Consider the following 18006-nt stretch of genomic DNA (forward strand, 5'->3'; position numbering starts at 1 on the left):
CAACCACATCTATATGCAGTATTCAAAATGTGGGCATATCATGGTTTTATATAGAGGCAATACAATTTTTTCTGTCTTATTCGCTATCCCATTTTTAATTATTCCTAACATTCTATTTGCTTTTGTGATCGCCGCTGTACACTAAGTGGATGTTTTCATGGAACTATCCACAATGACTCCAAGATCTCTCTCTTGAGTGGTTGTAGCTAAATTAGTCCCCATCATTTTGTATGTATAGTTGGAGTTATTTTTTCAAATGTGCATTACTTTACATTTATCCACATTACATTTCATTTGCCATTTTGTTGCCCAGTCACTTAGTTTGGTGAGAACTTTTTTAAGCTCTTCCAAGTCTGTTTTGGTCTTAACTATCTTGAGCAGTTTGGTATTATCTGCAAATTTTGCCACCTCCCTGTTTACCCCTTTCTCTAGATCATTTATAAATAGGGTGAATAGGATGGGCCCCAGTACAGACCATTGGGGGACACCACTAGTTACCTCTCTCCAGTCTGAAAACTGACCATTTATTCCTTTGTTTCCTGTCTTTTAAGCAGTTCTCAATCCACGAAAGGACCTTCTCTCTTATCCCATGACAACTTATTTTACTTAAGAGCCTTTGGTGAGGGACCTGGTCAAAGGCTTTCTGGAAATCTGAGTATTCTATATCCACTGGATCCCCTTGTCCACATATTTGCTGACCCCCTCAAAGAACTCTAGTAGATTAGTAAGGCATGATTTCCCTTTACAGAAACCATACATACAGACTGATTGAAAAAGTAACAAGAAACCATTGCTGAGGTGGAGACAGCTAGAGATTTTAAAGATATAATTGTCATTAATTTTAATGGGAGTTTGCATTTAATCTCCTAGACAGCTTTGAAAATTGCAACCTGAGCTTTACTGATGAGTTTCTTGATATTCATAGAAGTCTGGTGGCACTTCAAAGATTAACACATTTATTAGGATAGCAGAGCATAAGCTTTTGTGTGTTACAATTTACTTCCTCGGATGTGGAAGGAAGGAAGGAAGGAAGGAAGGAAGGAAGGAAGGAAAGAAGGAAGACAGAGAAGGGAGTGTGACAACAGTGAACTCTGGCTTTTGTGGCTCTAATTCAAAGGTGCTCACCTCTCCCCATTCATTGAGCAGTGAACCATAGCACCTAACTCATGCTTCAGAGGTCACAGGGTTAGGCTTTGTAAAGCCTAAGAAACTTGGCCAAAGTCATATGGAAAATCAGTGGCAGAACAGGGGGCTTCTCGAGTCTCAAGTTAGTGCTCTAATCAAAGCTCTGGGAGGCAGGAACTGTGTCTTTATACACATTTGTCCAGCACCTAGCACAAAGGAACTTACATATATCATGTCCCAGTTATGGCCTCTGAGCACTAGTTCAGGAAAAATATATGCTACATATAATAAGCTGGTGAAGCAGACATAAAATCAGGAGATCTAACCATGGAATCATTTCCCCTGCCTCGGACGTAGTGCTCTGTGACCCGGGGATACATGCTGAGGCTGGAGACATCTCAGTGCCTATTTTACCAGTGAAGAAGAACTGTAAACATGAGAACAAGTCACTCTCTTCCCCCTCTATGTAGCTCTATGTCATAAGGAATGGACAGCCTGCAGCTAGAGGGAATTCAGTATCCGCTACTTTTGTGCTTGTTAATTGTGCCTTTGTTTCTCACTGCTCTGCAAAACTCTTGCACAAAGCTGTTTCAGAGGAGCAGACATCCACTCCCTTGGATGTGCAGGTTTCACTTAACAGGATTAGGTGACAGGATTTATTTAGAAATGTGTGGGTATAAAAATACACATTTTTCCCCTGTCCTGGGAGTTTTGCTGATGCTTTTTAAACTCAAACTTCTCAGTAGGAGAAGAGGTTCAGATCAGATGTTTGACGCCCACACTTCTCAATATTAGACAGGGTTTAACTTTTTCCAGCCAGGAGAGAGTGGGATGAGATGAACCGGGAAGGTTAAAGTCTCTGGTTTAAATCTCTGGCTTTTCTGAGCTGTGTTTGCTGCAAATGCAGAAGAGATGGGAGCAGAAAGTGCTTTTGAGCTACGTCTGATTATCCACCACCTGGGGCTGATGTGAGCCGGACCCATCCCCTGCCACAGCCCCAGACTGCTCTAACGCAGGGGCTGTCTGCATGTGCTGAAGGCTTACATTCCAGCTCAAACAGCTCCAGGTGCCAGGGATTGGTGGGACATACGCTCCTCAGGCCTGTATGTAAGAATTTCTGTGAGAGATGCTTTTTTTGTAAACGTGGACAGCAAGGGTGTGAATGCACCCCCATGGTTCCCCAATTAAGTGGGGAAATCAGCCCCACCCTTCCAGAGAATGGGTGAGGGAGGCTCGGGCAGCGTGCTGCTCCTGCCTTCCCCTGGCCAGCTGGAGCATGCTTACTAGGAGGACCACGGGGGGGGGGGGAGGTGCTTTTGCACCCTTTGCACCCCTCCTCCTCCATGTACAGGCCTGATCCTTATCCCCAGACTTACCTCTGGTACTGGGGGTGGAGCTGCTCCCGTGCTTGTGAAACCATGGGCTCGGGAGACTCCTCAGAAGCATATCAATGTGTATTTAAGCTGGTTTTAGGGCTGCCGTAGTGGCACAGAGCAGTCAGAACAGCCAAAGGCTCCGTCCCAGTGCATTTCAGTGGGAAAACACACCTTATCATGAGAGGCTCCTGGCGCATGATCTCACCTTGATTCTCAAAGAGAAGGTGAAGGGGTGACTTGACATACCTACAAGGGAACAGAATATTAGTATTAGAGGGTGTCACAATTCAGGACACCTGCAGCTGTATTTCCTCCTCGTAGTCCACCAAGCGCACCCTATCTAGGCACATGGCTTCTCAGCCCTCACTGCTCTTGGGCATGAGACCCGTGTCACTCTCCTGACCAAGGGCTTTCCCTGCCTGCCCTGTGTTACTCCCAGCAAACCAGGCCCTCTTGCTCTGTGCTCTTTCTGCAGAGGTGCACAGTTGCCCACAGTCCTACATTCTAAGCATGCCCATTTAGTCTTAAGAGAAAGCAGGAAAAACAACAGAACCGCCACACGCGAAAGCTGACCAGCAGACACCCCAAGTCCAGGCTCAGGCTCTGGCAGGCGTCTGTCGTCCCCTGCCCCGCCCCCCCGAGACAGGCAGTCCTGTCACTTTGCTGCAGCAAAGAGAAGGCCCTGAATCAGTTTAAAGTTAGGCTGTTTATCCAAAAGTCATTTCTGTATCTGTTGGAATCCAGCCTGAACCAAGATGTCTGAGCGTCTCCATGTGGTCCCACCCCAGTTCTTAGTACCTGGAGAGCCCCTCATCCCGGGAATGACATTCAATCCCTGGCCCACAATGATACCTACAATCCACAGAGTAAGATCTCCCAGAGGCATGACAGGGAATTGATAGATCTTTCTCAGAGGGCTCTTCAGTCTCGCAGATAAAGGTTTAACGAGATCCAGTGGCTGGACGTTGAAGTGATGGTAGAAATAAGGCACCAGTGTTTTAACATTAGCCACTGGAACAATTTACCAAAGATTGTGGCAGATTCTTCATCACTGGCCATTTTAAATTCAAGCTTGGATGGCTTTAAAAAAGCAGCCCTGTTCTCATTCCAAGAGGAATTAATTCGGGGCATTTTTCTGGGCTGGGTTCCTTCTGCAGGAGACCAGACCAGATGCTTTGGGCAGGGGGTTGGACTCGGTGACCTCCTGAGGTCTCTTCCAACCCTAGGATTCTATGATTCTGTGATCACAATGGCCCCTGCAAGCTCTCTGATCTGTGAAGGTGAACAACAGCAGTGGCTAGAGTCAGGCATGACGTGGGCAGGTGCAGTGCCTCTTGCTCCATGCACAGCTGTTTCTGCATCCCATCCTGCCATAGCTCCTGTGTTTCAGGCCTGGGATTCCCCCCAAAGAACTCTGCCAAGGTACCTCTGTCTCAACCAGAACCCCCCTCCCTAGCATTCCAGAGCTGGGCTCCAGCACTGCTCTGACAATGCTCTTCCGTTTGACCTGCCAGCTCCTCCTTCGCCTGCTTTTGTGGGACAGCCACTGTTGTTCAAGTGTTATATGAAGAGAAATTGGAGTTTTCCTTAGACTACATTACCATGGGATTCCCCTGCTCCTGCAGATCAGGGGCTGATTCCTTAGGACTATGATGCTGTTTGCTGTGTCCACTTTTGCAATGCCCTGGGGAGACCAGGTATCCACAAAGACTTTACCAGAGAGAGCTCGGTCTGGAGGAAGCAAAGCAACTTGGAAGGGGCAGTCACATCCCACATTGCTAAATCTAAGCATCAAGACTTGGTAGCAAGGTGCCTAACCCTGAGCTTTACTGATTGTGTTTGCACTGCATGCAGATCTGTACTCTCCCACAGCCCGGCTTCCAGGAGGCTGCCACCCGCAGGCCTCACTGAATCAGACCATCCAAGTCCAGCCTGAGCAGGTGCTGGGTTCAGTGCGAATTCTGGGAAGGACTCTGGGGAGCTGCCACTTCTCTGGGTGCTGCAGAGGAAGGGATGTGAAGCCCTATTAAAAAGCATTCATGATTAATTTTGCATGGTCCGTAATAATCTATTTCTCGTGGAAAATGAAAGCAAGGTATCTAGATTTCTGGGACAATCTGAGCAGCAATAATGCATGGATTGCCATGTATGATGGGGTGAGCTTTGGTCTTTCATGTTTTATTAATGCCTCGCAGCTAAGGAATATGATATAAACTAGCACTTTAGAAGATTGGATGGAACCATTCCCTGGGCTGAATAATAACTGAAAATTAATTTACCTATTTCCTGCACATTTCTTTAGAACATTATAAAGCCATTGAAAGATCAGTCCACTTTGTATCAAAGATTCTCCTGCCAGCATTCCCACTTCCTTTTGTGTTACAATGTATAATTGCCTGTTGCTCAAGGACCTGGATTTTTATATCATGGAAAAACCACATGTACTTTTGCATCTACTAAGCACTGTAAAAACTCACTAGCTACTTAGTCCTCCTGGAGCTTGAAAGGCAAGTTTTAGTCTGACTTACACACTTGGAAACTGAATACCATCTACGGAGAGGTTAAGGGGTGTGAGGAAGGCCACACAGCAATGCAATGGCAGAGCAGGATTTAGAACGCAAGATTTCCTGATTCCTAATCCAGGATCAGTCCTCTGGAACATGTGACCTCTCTGCATCTGCGACCATTCAGTGTGGCCTGCCAAAACAGAGATCGAGTTTGCAGGGCCCATTTTAGGCAGCATTATGTTAAGCGCTCCTCCCTGTTATTTCTGCACTTTCCGAGATGTTAGCACTCCAGCCTAGAGCTGTTTGAGCTGCTGTATCCCATTGATCCTGAGATCTACCACTTCCCAGGACCAAAGGCATGTGGCAGTCCCTCCTCTACCTGCACCTCCTGTGAAGGCTCCCACTGGGAAGCAGAGTGAGGAGAAATCCTGGCCCTGATCTGGAGACAAGCGGTTAGGAGTCTCACTACCAGATGTTTTAAAACCCTCTCTCAACTCAAGTGCCACCCTGATTCAGGGAGGCCTCCTCTCCTGCTCCAAATGGCAGCTACTGTCTGTTGATGGGTAGGAAGGGGAGGTCTCCGCGGGTGCAGCTGGCTCATGCTGGTTAACCAGGGAAAGACCTTGGTTGTATCCCCAGCCCCTATTCAAGTGTCTGCACTGAACCAGAGTTTCGCAATCTCAGGCCATACCCCACTGGGGTAAGTGTGAGCGCTGCTGAATGGAGAAGTGCCCGTAGTGACTCATTGGGGAGGCAGCAGGGGTGCCTGGGGCAGCGACTGGGAACCACAGTGTGGGGAGAAGACAACTTCAGATACCTTTTGGCCTCCCTAGGGGTGACATTGCAAATGCTGGTGGCTGGTGTATTGGAAACGGCAGCACATGGAGGGCATCACACTGTGGTTGTAATTTCCAAGAGCTCTCTCTGATTGTATTCATCTCTAATTGCAGAGTGCCTCGCCTAGGATTTGCTGCCTCTGATTTCACTCTTCTTTATGTTTCTCTCCGAGGTTTCACATACCTGCTCAGCTCTTGCCAGCAGGGCTTCATTACAAAATAGCTGGGTTTAAAACAGAGCCATTGAAAATCACCATAATATGAATCCTCATAACTTATCGGAGCACTCCATATTTTGGAACATCCAGAGCAGCCTTTCACTGCTGAGCTAACCTCCCTGTTTTGCAGCAGCCAGCTGTGCGTTCCTTTTTGAGTCTCCCCTCTTTGCTGTAATTGAATGTTTACGCATTGCTCATTCCTCAGTGCTTAGCGAATGCAGGAAACCAGAGAGAACAGAGATTGGTATTTCTCAGGATCTCTCAGCAACAGCAGAAGGTGCTGCATGTCACCTGGTTAAAGTGGGGCTTTTTTATCCTGTAAACCACCTAGGCTCAGGTTTGCGCAGCCATACACCAGACTGTGTGCCACTTTGATGGATGCCAGCAGGTCAGCAGAGGAAATTATTATCATCACCAGCATTGAGGAGGGATGTGTATGTGTGGGAGGGAGGGGGTAGGACAATAACTTTCCAGGACTGATTAGCAAATTAGAATGGACTAGTGCTAACTATCACCAGGAATAGCCCTGTAGAAGTCAGTTTGTTTATTCTGCTCCATGAGTTTTCAGAAAGAGCAGCTGGGAACCAAAACTCCAGATTGAAGCCCTTTCTCTAAGATTAGTGGATGTTTGCAATCAAGATGCATGGGGGGGGCAGTTAACCTGGGCCCATTTATACTATATGTAAACAAAGTGGCCTAGAAGATTGAGCACTGGAGTGGAACTCAGGAAATCTGTCTTCTATTTCCAGTTCTGCCCACAGTTTGCTGGATGACCGTGGGCAAGTGAGCACCCCTCTCTATGACTCAGTTTCTCCATCTGTAAAATGGAACTAATAACCCCCTTTGTATAGTGCTTTGTAAGCTACAGAAGTTAGGTTTTATTGTGTACGGGACCCTCTGCTGTGGCTAGAAAGGAGATAAAACACGTTTCCCAAGAGTCTTCTCTGGCATCCGCTAATCAGCACTGGGTGGATTAGAAGATGCCCTTGGCAAAGAGATTCCCAAGGAGGAGGGGATCACAGCAGCATGGCTCCTTGGGAATCGGGCTCCCATGGGAGCTGGGGACGGTGTGGGAGCTCAGTGCCTTTATCTGCATGGCCCTGGCCTTTGATGGACACCTTGCTCAGGAGATTCCTCAGTTGTGGGGCCTGACCCCCTGGCCCTGGGGGAAGAACGGTGCAAACTCAACTCCACCACCACCATTGAAAAAGACATTCAGGGAGTGCAGCTGCCAGGAGTGAATATCCCTCCAAGATCTTTAATTGCTGTGGTGTGATAGTGAACTAAGGCAGCTCCCACTTACACCACAACTAACCACCGTCTGAGACGCTCTGCAGAAACGGTTCTCACGCTTGTCCCTGGATTCTCAAGTCCTACAGCCCATTCCTTGGCACCTGCCGTGGAGCAAAGGCAGAACTCGGAAGGGTGAGGATGTGTACCAGTGACTTAGAGCTCCTGTGAGTCTGTGCCCCTGGGTTCACCCTTCTCACAAGACTATGATACATTTTGTTCATGGGTGTCTTGCGAGGCATTGTGTGCAAACTCAGTCTGCTGGCCATTCTGGTTCTTGCAGAATGTGTGCCTCTGTCGTATGTACTGTTACAACCTTCCACTGGACACACCCCCAGAGACAAAGGGCTCGCCAGGCCCAACCCAGGTGTCAACCCGGACAAATAGGCGATCCCCTGGTTATGTGGCTTTTCTGGGGCAGGAAGAAGGAAGAGAGTAAGAAATTTACATATCAGCAAAGAAACAGCTGGAAGTTCCCATCCCACACACTTGCTGTCTGCTGACCACCAGCTGGAGACGATTCTCAGCAAGAAGGAAAAGACATAAACCAGGAACTAAACTCCCCAGATTCTCTCTCCTTTCATCAGAAAAACAAAGGAAGCAACACTAGACTGGGGAAGGATCCTGGCTGCAAGATCCTTGCAGCCCTGAGGGCAGGAGACTGGATTTGAGGACCTCTCGAGGTCCCTTCTAGTTCTAGGAGTCTACGATTCTACGGTCCAGCCAGCAACTTCTAAAACAAATGGGGTGAACCCTTTTTGCTCTAAATTTTCATAGCTTCTTACGCTAGATCCATGGTTACCAACTGATCATGGTCAGCAGCCCATCCTGGGGAGCCTCCCAGTCAATCGTGATCAGCACTCGGCAGGGTCCCTGCCTGCTTAGCCGCACATTGCCGGCCTGTGTGTCTGGGGTGGGGAGCCTGAGTCTTGACATGCTGCTTCTGCCTGCAAGCACCCACCCCCACAGCTCCCATTGGCCAGGAACAGGGAACTGTGGCCAACAGGAGCTGGGCAGAGCAGTGCACAGAGCCATGTGCAATCCCATCCCCACTCCTGGAGCTACAGGTGTGGTGTGGGGTTGGGGGAGGCAGAGAGCCTGCCTCTGCTTCACTGTACCTCTGACCTGGAGCCTCCCACGGAAAGTGCAACCAGGCAGGAGGATGCTCTCCAAGCTCTTCCTGTAGCCAGCACCCACACCCCCTCCTACATCCTGAATCTTATCCCCGATCCCCTCCCAGAGCCAGGACCCTACACCCACCCCTGCACACCAAGCTCTATGCTTGACCCCCTCCCTGAGCCAGAACCCTGCACCCCTTCCCCACCTCAGAGCACCTTCCCAGAGACAACACCGAACCCCCTCCTGCATCTAAACCCCAGCTCCAACCTTGACCCCTTCCTAGAGCCAGTACCATATCCCCTTCTGAACCACAGCACAGTACCCCAGCCTGTTTCCAGAGTTGGGGAAAGCAAGCTACGCAGGCTGGGATGGGGTGGGGGGAGTGGAGTGAGAGGGGCAGGACTTCAGGGAAAGGGCAGGGTAGATCTTAGGGTTGCCCTTAAATACATAAAAAGGGGCATGAAATGGTTAGGGACTACTGAGTTGGACATTAGTTTGCATTTTACCCTTCATTTCTTTGTAACCAATTCTGACTTTTACGCCTCATTTCCTGTAATCATTTAACATCTTTCTTTCTCTAGTTAATAAAAACTTGTTTATAGTTATATCTAAACCAGGATGTGTTGCAGCTGAAGTGCTGGGAACCTCTCTCGGAGAAAACAGGGGTTGTGTGTACCCTTTTCTACTAACAAAATGGCAGGCTTTAGATGGGCTTGTATTATTCAGGTGGGGGCTGTGCAGCATAAGATGCAAGTTTCTGGGGACAAGTCTGGGGCTAGGAATTTTCTGGTGCCACTCATACAACTTTGCTGGGAGTGAACTGCATGCTGGGGCAGTGTGTGAACAGACTAATGGTACGTCTACACTACAGTGTTATTTCAAAATAGCTTATTTCGAAATAACGCGTCTACACACAAAATGCATTTTGAAATATCACGTCCACACTTAGTGGACTTCGAATTGCATTTAAGGCTGGCTGGAACCAGTTCCAGCAGGGCATCAGGTCAGGACATACTGTGTGGGGCTGCTGCTTGAGGCTATCTAAGGTCTATGCTTAAAGGGACATCCGCTCCCCCCACCCCCTGGACAGCCAGTTCTCAGGTTTCCTTGCTTGCTTGTCTACCTCGATGAGGTAGACCTCAAGATGATTCTTACCAACCACCACAGGACATACCACACTAATACCAACCCTGGTACCTTCCCTTGCAACAAACCCCGTTGCCAGCTTTGTCCACATATTCATTCCGCTGATACCATTATTGGACCTAACCAAGTGAGTTATAAGATCAAGAACACATATTCCTGCGCATCCAGAAATATAATCTATGCTATCATGTGCCGAAAGTGTCCGTCTGCTATGTACATTGGACAAACATCTCAGACACTTCGCCAAAGGATTAATGCCCACAAAACAGATAGCAGACAAGATCACAAAGAGAAAACAGTTTCTTGCCACTTTAACCAGAAAGGACACTCTCTAAATGACTTAGCCACCTGCATTCTGCTACAAAGACCTTTTACATCTGCACTTGAAAGGGAATCCTCTGAACTGTCATTCATGTTAAAATTCGACACTTGCCAACAAGGACTTAACAAGTCTTTGAACTTTCTCACCCATTACCAAGACAGTTTCCCCAATTATCACCTGTAATACCATTAACGCACAAACATCCCACTCTCCCTACCTTTAATATCAGCAATTCACAGACACTTACCTTCCTTCCTCCCCCTTCCCACCCCCCCGCATCCCCCTTCTGTTCTGCAATGTGATTTGTCCTTTTCATATTTGTTCATTTTTTTTAATTGTATCCTTTGGTATATATGGTTGTGACTACTTTCTTCCACTATTTGATCTGAGGAAGTGGGTCTGGCCCACGAAAGCTCATCATCTAATAAACCATCTTGTTAGTCTTTAAAGTGCTACATTGTCCTGCATTTTGCTTCAACTACCCCAGACTAACACGGCTACATTTCTATCACTATTCTACCTCGATGAGGGACAGCAAAGCATTTTGTCTCTGCATGCTCTGGTTGCCCTCACTCGGGACACAACAGCACTCGGCAACGTGGAGCCAGAGCTGCCCCTGGGCACTCTGGTGCTTCTCTTGGATGCATTGCTGTGAGCCTGGCTGCACTTTCTGCAAGCTGCCACCTGGGAGGTCTATCGGGGGCTGTCAGTATCCAGGAGACCCTGAGGGAGAACTTCCGCCCTGAGGAGCACTAAGAGCCTCCCTGTCTCATTCCTGCCTATTCTCAAAACCTGCCTATTTACCCCTGTGCTGGAATTCGATATCCAGTGATCTTGGAGCCTGGGCATGCCCCAGAACTGTCCAACACCTGTTTTCCAAAATCTCATTGTACAGTTCTTTCTAACAGCCCCTGATTTGTGAGGCTCTCAGGCAGGTCCCGAAGGAGACTGTAATTATCTAATGCTATTCCAAGCCAAAGCACTGAGCACACAACTCAGGGTACGTCTAAACTACATGGCTCCGTCGACGGAGCCATGTAGATTTGGTTTTTTGGCAAAGGCAAATGAAGCTGCGATTTAAATGATCGCGGCTTCATTTAAATTTACATGGCTGCCGCGCTGAGCCGACAAACAGCTGATCAGCGCGCTAGTCTGGACGCTCCCCTGCCGACATCAAAGCCCTTTGTCAGCAGCCCTGGTAAACCTCATCCCACGAGGAATAATGGGGCTGCCGACAAAGGGCTTTGATGTCGGCAGGGGAGCGTCCAGACTAGCGCGCTGAGCCGACAAACAGCTGATCAGCTGTTTGTCGGCTCAGCGCGGCAGCATGTAAATTTAAATGAAGCCGCGATCATTTAAATCGCGGCTTCATTTGCCTTTGCCTATCTGTCTAATCTACATGGCTCCATCAACGGAGCCATGTAGTTTAGACACACCCTCAGAGGAAAGACGAGAGGATGCCAGGGTACCAGTTATAGCTGAAGTGTTGGGACTATGCTTGAAAGTGATCAAATGCCTTAATAGGACTGAGCTTATCTCTCAGGCTTGTGGCTTTCCTCTCTCTCTCAGTATTTGCACTCAATGTTTTCTGTTTCACCTGACAATAAGGGCTGAAAGGAGGCACTCACTGTGTCAGGTCAATAGAGACTGAGAAGGATTTACACTGAAGACTGCAGCAGCATCAAAGATGCCATTACATCTCCAGCACCAGTAAGCCCATTTTAACAACTCCATTTTCTGGATGGGCCTTCATTTGCTAGTTATATAATCCCCCTGGATGCGGCAGTATAGAAAAGCAGGCAGTGAACGGACAGAGACAGCAATAGAATTCCCGGCCCCTGACTCATCCAGGAATAGTGTGAAGGCCAGGAAGAATGCAGAGAGCAGCAAAAGGGGGTTTAAAGTAACGACTGAGCAAAGGGAAGAAAGTCCAGGGGTCCCACTGCAGCCATGAAATGCCTGTCAAATGTTCGGCGTGTCAAACCTCTTCTGAGTCTAATGAATCATTTGAAAGCCAATTCCCAACTCAAAAGCTCTGCGGAAAAAGCTTCCGCTGCAGGTTCTGAATACTGAACCCAGCTGTTCTCCAAGTGGGGGGCTGCCTAGAGCAGGGACTCTTAAGCTTCCTCTGCACACAGCCCCCTGCACCTTGCTATACACACTAGATGGCCCACCAGCAATTGTTTTTCTGCATATGGAAGCCAGGGCCAGTGTTAGGAGGTAGCAAGCAGGGGGCCCCAAGCTGCAGTGCTACGTGGCACCTAGCAAGTGCCCTTGCCTTGGGCCCTAAAGAGTCTAACACTGGCAATGTTTGGTGGACTCTCTAAAACCTGCTCTTGGCCCCTCAGAGGGCCCGGGACCCCTGTTGAGAACCACTGTCCTAGAAAAATCTGGTGGTTCGTGCTGACAATAAGGGCACGTCTACAATATGCGGAAGATTGACGCTGCCACAGTCTATCTTCAGAGGTTCGATTTAGAGGGTCTAGTATAGAACCACTAAATGGAATTAAGAGGGCACCCCTGTCAGCGCTGATACTGCTGCTCCTGACGAGGAGTAAGGGAAGCCGGTGGCAGCATTTGCTCCTGTCGACCTCCCGCTGTGTGGACGTGATGTAAATAACATTAACTCCAGCTACATAATTTACAAAGGTGGCGATATCTCACTTCAACTTTCCGATGAAGTGCATAACAGGCCCAAGAGAGTAGGAACATTAGATCCATTGCTAATTTTAAACATCTCCCTAGGGAGCTATCTGGCCAGGGCTGGCAAGAGAACACTGCTTCCACCAGTCCTTGTGCAAGTTAGATCCTGGCCTGGAGGGTTGTCTCTGGAGAAGGGGTTGGCTGCCAGCAGACAATGATCTACATGAGAAGCCATTGGGTTCTCCAGGTACTCTTTGTCTGGAAGCAGGAGGAGTAAAGAAACATGATACTGGCAAATAACTTTAGACTCGAGTTATGCTAGATCCACAGAACTTCAAAAGAAAGAGGAGAGGGTTACATTTTGGGTTTGGATTTTATTTCATCCCCATTCCTACGACAGACTTCAGGTTGGTGCTAGGAAATCCCATCAGACCACGTGTGTCTTAAAATATCTGCCATGCATCCTGGAGTCTGACTGGCATTTTTCACAAGAATCGCACAGATGTAAGAGCTGTTGCCCTTCACCAAGGAAAACCTTGGGAAACACTGTGAGCTTCAGCCCAGTGAGTTCCCTTCAAACTCATCCATTAAATTCAGGGGCACCGACAGCCTCCACAGGCCCCTGGGGAGCGACTGGCTCTGCACTCCCACAAGGAGTGGGCGTTTCTTAAACTGTGTTCCACGGCACACCGGTGTGCCACGAGGCAGTCGGAGGTATGCCGCGGAGAACAACAGAATTCAAAATGGCCAACCTTAAAGGGGCAGGCGACCTTTTTTTGGGTGGGGGGGGGGGCTCAAAACTTTCCCCCAACCCTTTTTTTCTTAATAACTTTCCCCCTGACCCTTCCCCTTTCCCCGACCTTCTTTTTTTTCCCCCCTCAACAAAAAATCCCCGGTGTTCCTCATAAAAATATATATCGTTTGGTGTTCCTCAGTCTTAAAAAGTTTAACACTGGCCTAGAGTGCACCACTGCCCTCCCCATCCCTCAGAGCCACCTAGAGCGCATGGTGCAGTGCCCTGGGAGGTGATTTAACCGGCCCAGTACTCCAGCCGCCACTGCTGTGACAGTAGTGGTGACGGGGGTTGGGAGCCCCAGAGCAACTACCCTCTTTGCCCTGGAGTGAAGATTTGCTCTTCATCAAATGAAAGGTGAAGTGTGTGTGTGTGAGGGGGGGGGGGGGGGGCAGAAGGGACTCAGCCCTATGGCTCTCATGTGATCCAGGAGGGAATCCCAGGGATTGGGAACCACTTGTGGCTGCAGGGGCACTTAGGCTGACTCCGAATTCTCTTTTGGGGGAAATGCCAGAATGGTGAAGGGCGACACTGCAGGGCCCAGCATCCCTCACTTTTAGCTGAACAAAGGGGGTGTCTGCAGGATTGGGGAAGAATGCCACTGAGCCGCTGTTAGTGGAGAAGAGAAGAGCTAGATCAGCTACAGTGGTAAATGTTGGAGGCAAAGGAGGAGCAAGGGGAGAGTTAAAATGGTGGTTGTTCTTTCTCACCTGTTAATGTTATTTGGTTCCTTAAACTGTTGGAGTGCTGTCTGTTAACCCCCTATCCCTTCCCTGAGTGAGTGCAGAAGAATGTCTGAGGTAAACAGCAAGAGTAAACAGCAATGCACAGGGCCCCCAGCAGGGAGTGCACACGGCCCCAAGAGGCCCAGACTCAGAGGCTGCATGTGGCTGATCCTTAAAGGAGAGAGGGACAGAGACACAGAGGTGGTTGACCATCAAGGGGAGCCTCCCAGAACGCCCTCTGCTCGGATCGCCTGGCCAGCGGACCAGCTTAGGAGTCAACTTGGGAAGATCAAAGAATATGAACTGCCTTCTGCTTGCCTTATCATCCTGCCTGGCACTGTAAGTGTGATTGAGTGTATGAGTGAGATTCTCCTCCCTTCCCAGTTTTAATTGAATAAACAAACCCTTTACACTCCCATGTGGTGATCCCCTCTCCTTAGTGTTTAAAGCAGTTGCAATCCACATCCCCTTGCAACAGTAAATGCTGTCAGAGAATCTAACGCTCAGGGAAGCAGATGCAAAACCTCAAACAAAACCCTTTGCATTTCCCACAGCCTGGGAGAGACAATGCTGCAGGCAGACCCAGGCTCAGAATCTGACAGCCCTGTCGCCACGGCGATAAACAGAGCTGCTCCATTAGTAAGCAGCTTCCTCCCCGCTGGGCAGGAAGAGAGGGTCTGCACGTGAGAGCAGATTGAAAGATGGAATTTCTGTCACCCTCTTCTGCTCCAGGACAGGTGACAATCTCTGGTCTGAGCTGCCACAGAGCCTCACAGAGCAGTGGCTGCAGGTCCCTCGCAGCCCTGTTCTCCCGTATGGGCACCTGAAACACAGTGATCCTCCATGGGAGATTTGGCAGGACCCCCTGTTCCAGCGGAAGAATGTTGGGCTAGAAAGGGCTTGCTCAATCCTGCTGCACAGTAATGCAGGGAGGAGGCAGACTCGCAGGGGTGATGGAGCAGATGCCCTGAGAGCTGTTTAGGACCCAGGAGCCCTAATGCTGTAGGGGAGGAGAGGGAAAGAGAGGGGCAGGGAGGCTGGTGAGCCTCTGAAGACACTGGAGGGTGGAGAAAGGAATGTGTAGCAAGCTATTTGACTAGTCTAGCAGCAAACAGATTATGGAGGGCGATATGGCCACTGGGATACAAGAGAAGCTAGAAATCAGCTGCCTAGCCCAGTGGCCTATCTCTTAAGAAGAGACTCCAGGTCTGGACTCATGGGTTGTGTCTGGGCACAACTGGCTAGTGCCAGGGCTCTGAGAAATCCAGGCCCTAGCTTAGAAGTGCATGGTGGGAACATTTGGAAGCCGTTCTGGGAGCTTACCATATTTGTCTGGGACAGCATGAGACAGTGCCCTTAATGAAACGTGTGAGAATCTTACCGAGGGGCCGGCCCGAGGGATGGAGGGAGATGCGGTGGGGAGGGCTGTAGCAGAAGGGCTGTTTCCCAAAGCGGTTTGCAGAGGCCCAGCTGAAGGCAGAGGTGGTGCACTAGTGAACAGAAAGGTATCGCTTTGAAGAGAGGAGAGGCAGCATCTGTGCATGTCACAGCCTGGTCCAAATTCCATATTACTGCTGCTGAATGAGTGACGGCTGGTGCACATCGCAGACTGAGCACATGATGACTGAATTTTCATGAATGAAGTTAAGGGCGGGGGAAGGGCCCATTCGTCACCAGTAATACTGACACTGTAACAATGAGGTGACAGCTCCTTGTGTCGACACACATTCGACATCCAGAGGGCTTGCCAGGCACCCTTTATTTATCCGATCACAGGGGTTTGCAGGAACAAGCAATTAAAGAAATTGGCAGACAAGCCTGGAATTACAATTGTCTGATGAGGACACTTCAGAATAGAAGAGAGATGCTTTGCCATCAGTTGCTTCTGACAGACAGCCAGGCTGCAATGGGGTTAGTGAATTCATTTAACTCCCGTCCGGGGCCCGGGAGCCCAGCACTCTGTTCATAGGGGGAGACACCTGCTGCCACTTATTAGCATTCCACTAATCAACGAGACGCTCCGATTGTACGGGGAAGAGGATAGTGCAGAGGCCAGACAATAGGGATCGAACAGTGGAAGAATCACTAGTACAGAGCTAGTGCAGCACAGGCAGATCCATCGTGACCAAAAGTCATGATCTTCTCCTGGCTCTCTGCAGGATAAATGGACGACGGTAAGATGGATAGAAAGCTGGCTAGAAGGCCGGGCCCAGCGCATAGTGATCAACGGCTCGATGTCAGGATGGCGGTCGGTTTCTAGCGGAGTGCCCCAAGGTTCGGTTCTAGGACCGGTTTTGTTCAATATTTTTATTAATGACCTGGGTGAGGAGATGGATTACACCCTCAGCAAGTTTGCAGATGACACTAAGTTAGAGGAGAGGTAGATACGCTGGAAGGCAGGGATAGGGTCCAGAGTGACTTAGACAAATTGAAGGATTGGGCCACTAGAAATCTGATGAGGTTCAACAAGGACAAGTGCAGAGTCCTGCACTTGGGACGGAAGAATCCCAAGCATTGTTACAGGCTGGGGACAAACCAGCTAAGTAGTAGTTCTGCAGAAAAGGACCTGGGGGTTACAGTGGATGAGAAGCTGGATATGAGTCAACAGTGTGCTCTTGTAGCCAAGAAGGCTAATGGCATATTAGATTGCATTAAGAGGAGCATTGCCAGCAGATCCAGAGATGTCATTATTCCCCTTTATTCTGCTCTGGTGAGGCCGCATCTGGAGTATTATGTCCAGTTCTGGGCCCCCCACTACAAAAAGGATGTGGACGCATTGGAGAGGGTCCAGCGGAGGGCAACCAAAATGATTAGGGGGCTGGAGCATATGACCTATGAGAAGAGGCTGAGGGAGTTGGGTCTGTTTAGTCTGGAGAAGCGAAGAGTGAGGGGGGATTTGATAGCAGCCTTCAACTTCCTGAAGGGAGGTTCCAAAGAGGATGGAGAGAGGCTGTTCTCAGTAGTGACAGATGGCAGAACAAGGAGCAATGGTCTCAAATTGTGGTGGGAGAAGTCCAGGTTGGATATTAGGAAAAACTATTTCACTAGGAGGGTAGTGAAGCACTGGTATGGGTTACCTAGGGAAGTAGTGGAGTCTCCATCCCTAGAGGTGTTTAAGTTCCGGCTTGACAAAGCCCTGGCCGGGTTGATTTAGATGGGATTGGTCCTGCCTAGAGCAGGGGGCTGGACTTGATGACCTTCTGATGTCTCTTCCAGTTCTATGATTCTATGATAAGGGGATGGTTTGATGAGATAACATGATCTTGGTAAATAATTGACCGTTCATTATCAGTGGGAAATAGGTCAATGGAGGGATGATAGGAGTTATTATAGAGAACTTTCTGGGTGTCTGGCTGGTGAGTCTTGCCCACATGCTCAGGGTTTAGCTGATCGCCATATTTGGGGTCGGGAAGGAATTTTCCTCCAGGGTAGATTGGCAGAGACCCTGGAGGTTTTTCGCCTTCCTCTGTAGCATGGGGCACAGATCACAGCTGGAGGATTCTCTGCATCTTGGGGCCTTCAAAGTATATGAAGGCTTCAATATCTGAGACATAGATGAGAGGATTAGTCTAAGAGGGGTGGGTGAGATTCTGTGGCCTGCACTGTGCAGGGGGTCAGACTAGAGGATCATAATGGTCCCTTCTGACTTTAAAGTCTATGAGGGTCTGTGAAGTGAACTCACTCCCATTTCTAGCCAGAGAGGTGTTCACACCAAAATAGTCTCCTCACCCCAACAGCCGCCAAGACTGGCCATTGAGGGCAAACTCTTCTCCTATTGACACAATGTTGACACTTACTGGCAAGGGACAAATGTGTCCTGCTGGCTGAGTAGATTAGCAGAGGTCTTGGTTCCCCAGAGCTGTCAGTATTCACCACTATGGAAGTCACATGCAGAGAAACACGTCA

At 49.0% G+C, this 18006-nt stretch overlaps 1 long non-coding RNA gene across 1 annotated transcript in view; it reads right to left on the minus strand.

The window, feature by feature from the left end:
- Window positions 1-2509: 2509 nt before the first annotated feature.
- The window catches only part of LOC112545640 (uncharacterized), a 51125-nt gene continuing 35628 nt past the window's right edge, over window positions 2510-18006 (minus strand). The window contains exon 4 of the long non-coding RNA XR_003089176.2: window positions 2510-2747. This is a non-coding gene — a long non-coding RNA (uncharacterized LOC112545640). The remainder of the gene's footprint in view (window positions 2748-18006) is intronic.

Source organism: Pelodiscus sinensis, chromosome 14 (genome assembly GCF_049634645.1).
Source record: "Pelodiscus sinensis isolate JC-2024 chromosome 14, ASM4963464v1, whole genome shotgun sequence".
In the NCBI taxonomy this organism is placed as follows: Eukaryota; Metazoa; Chordata; order Testudines; family Trionychidae; genus Pelodiscus; species Pelodiscus sinensis.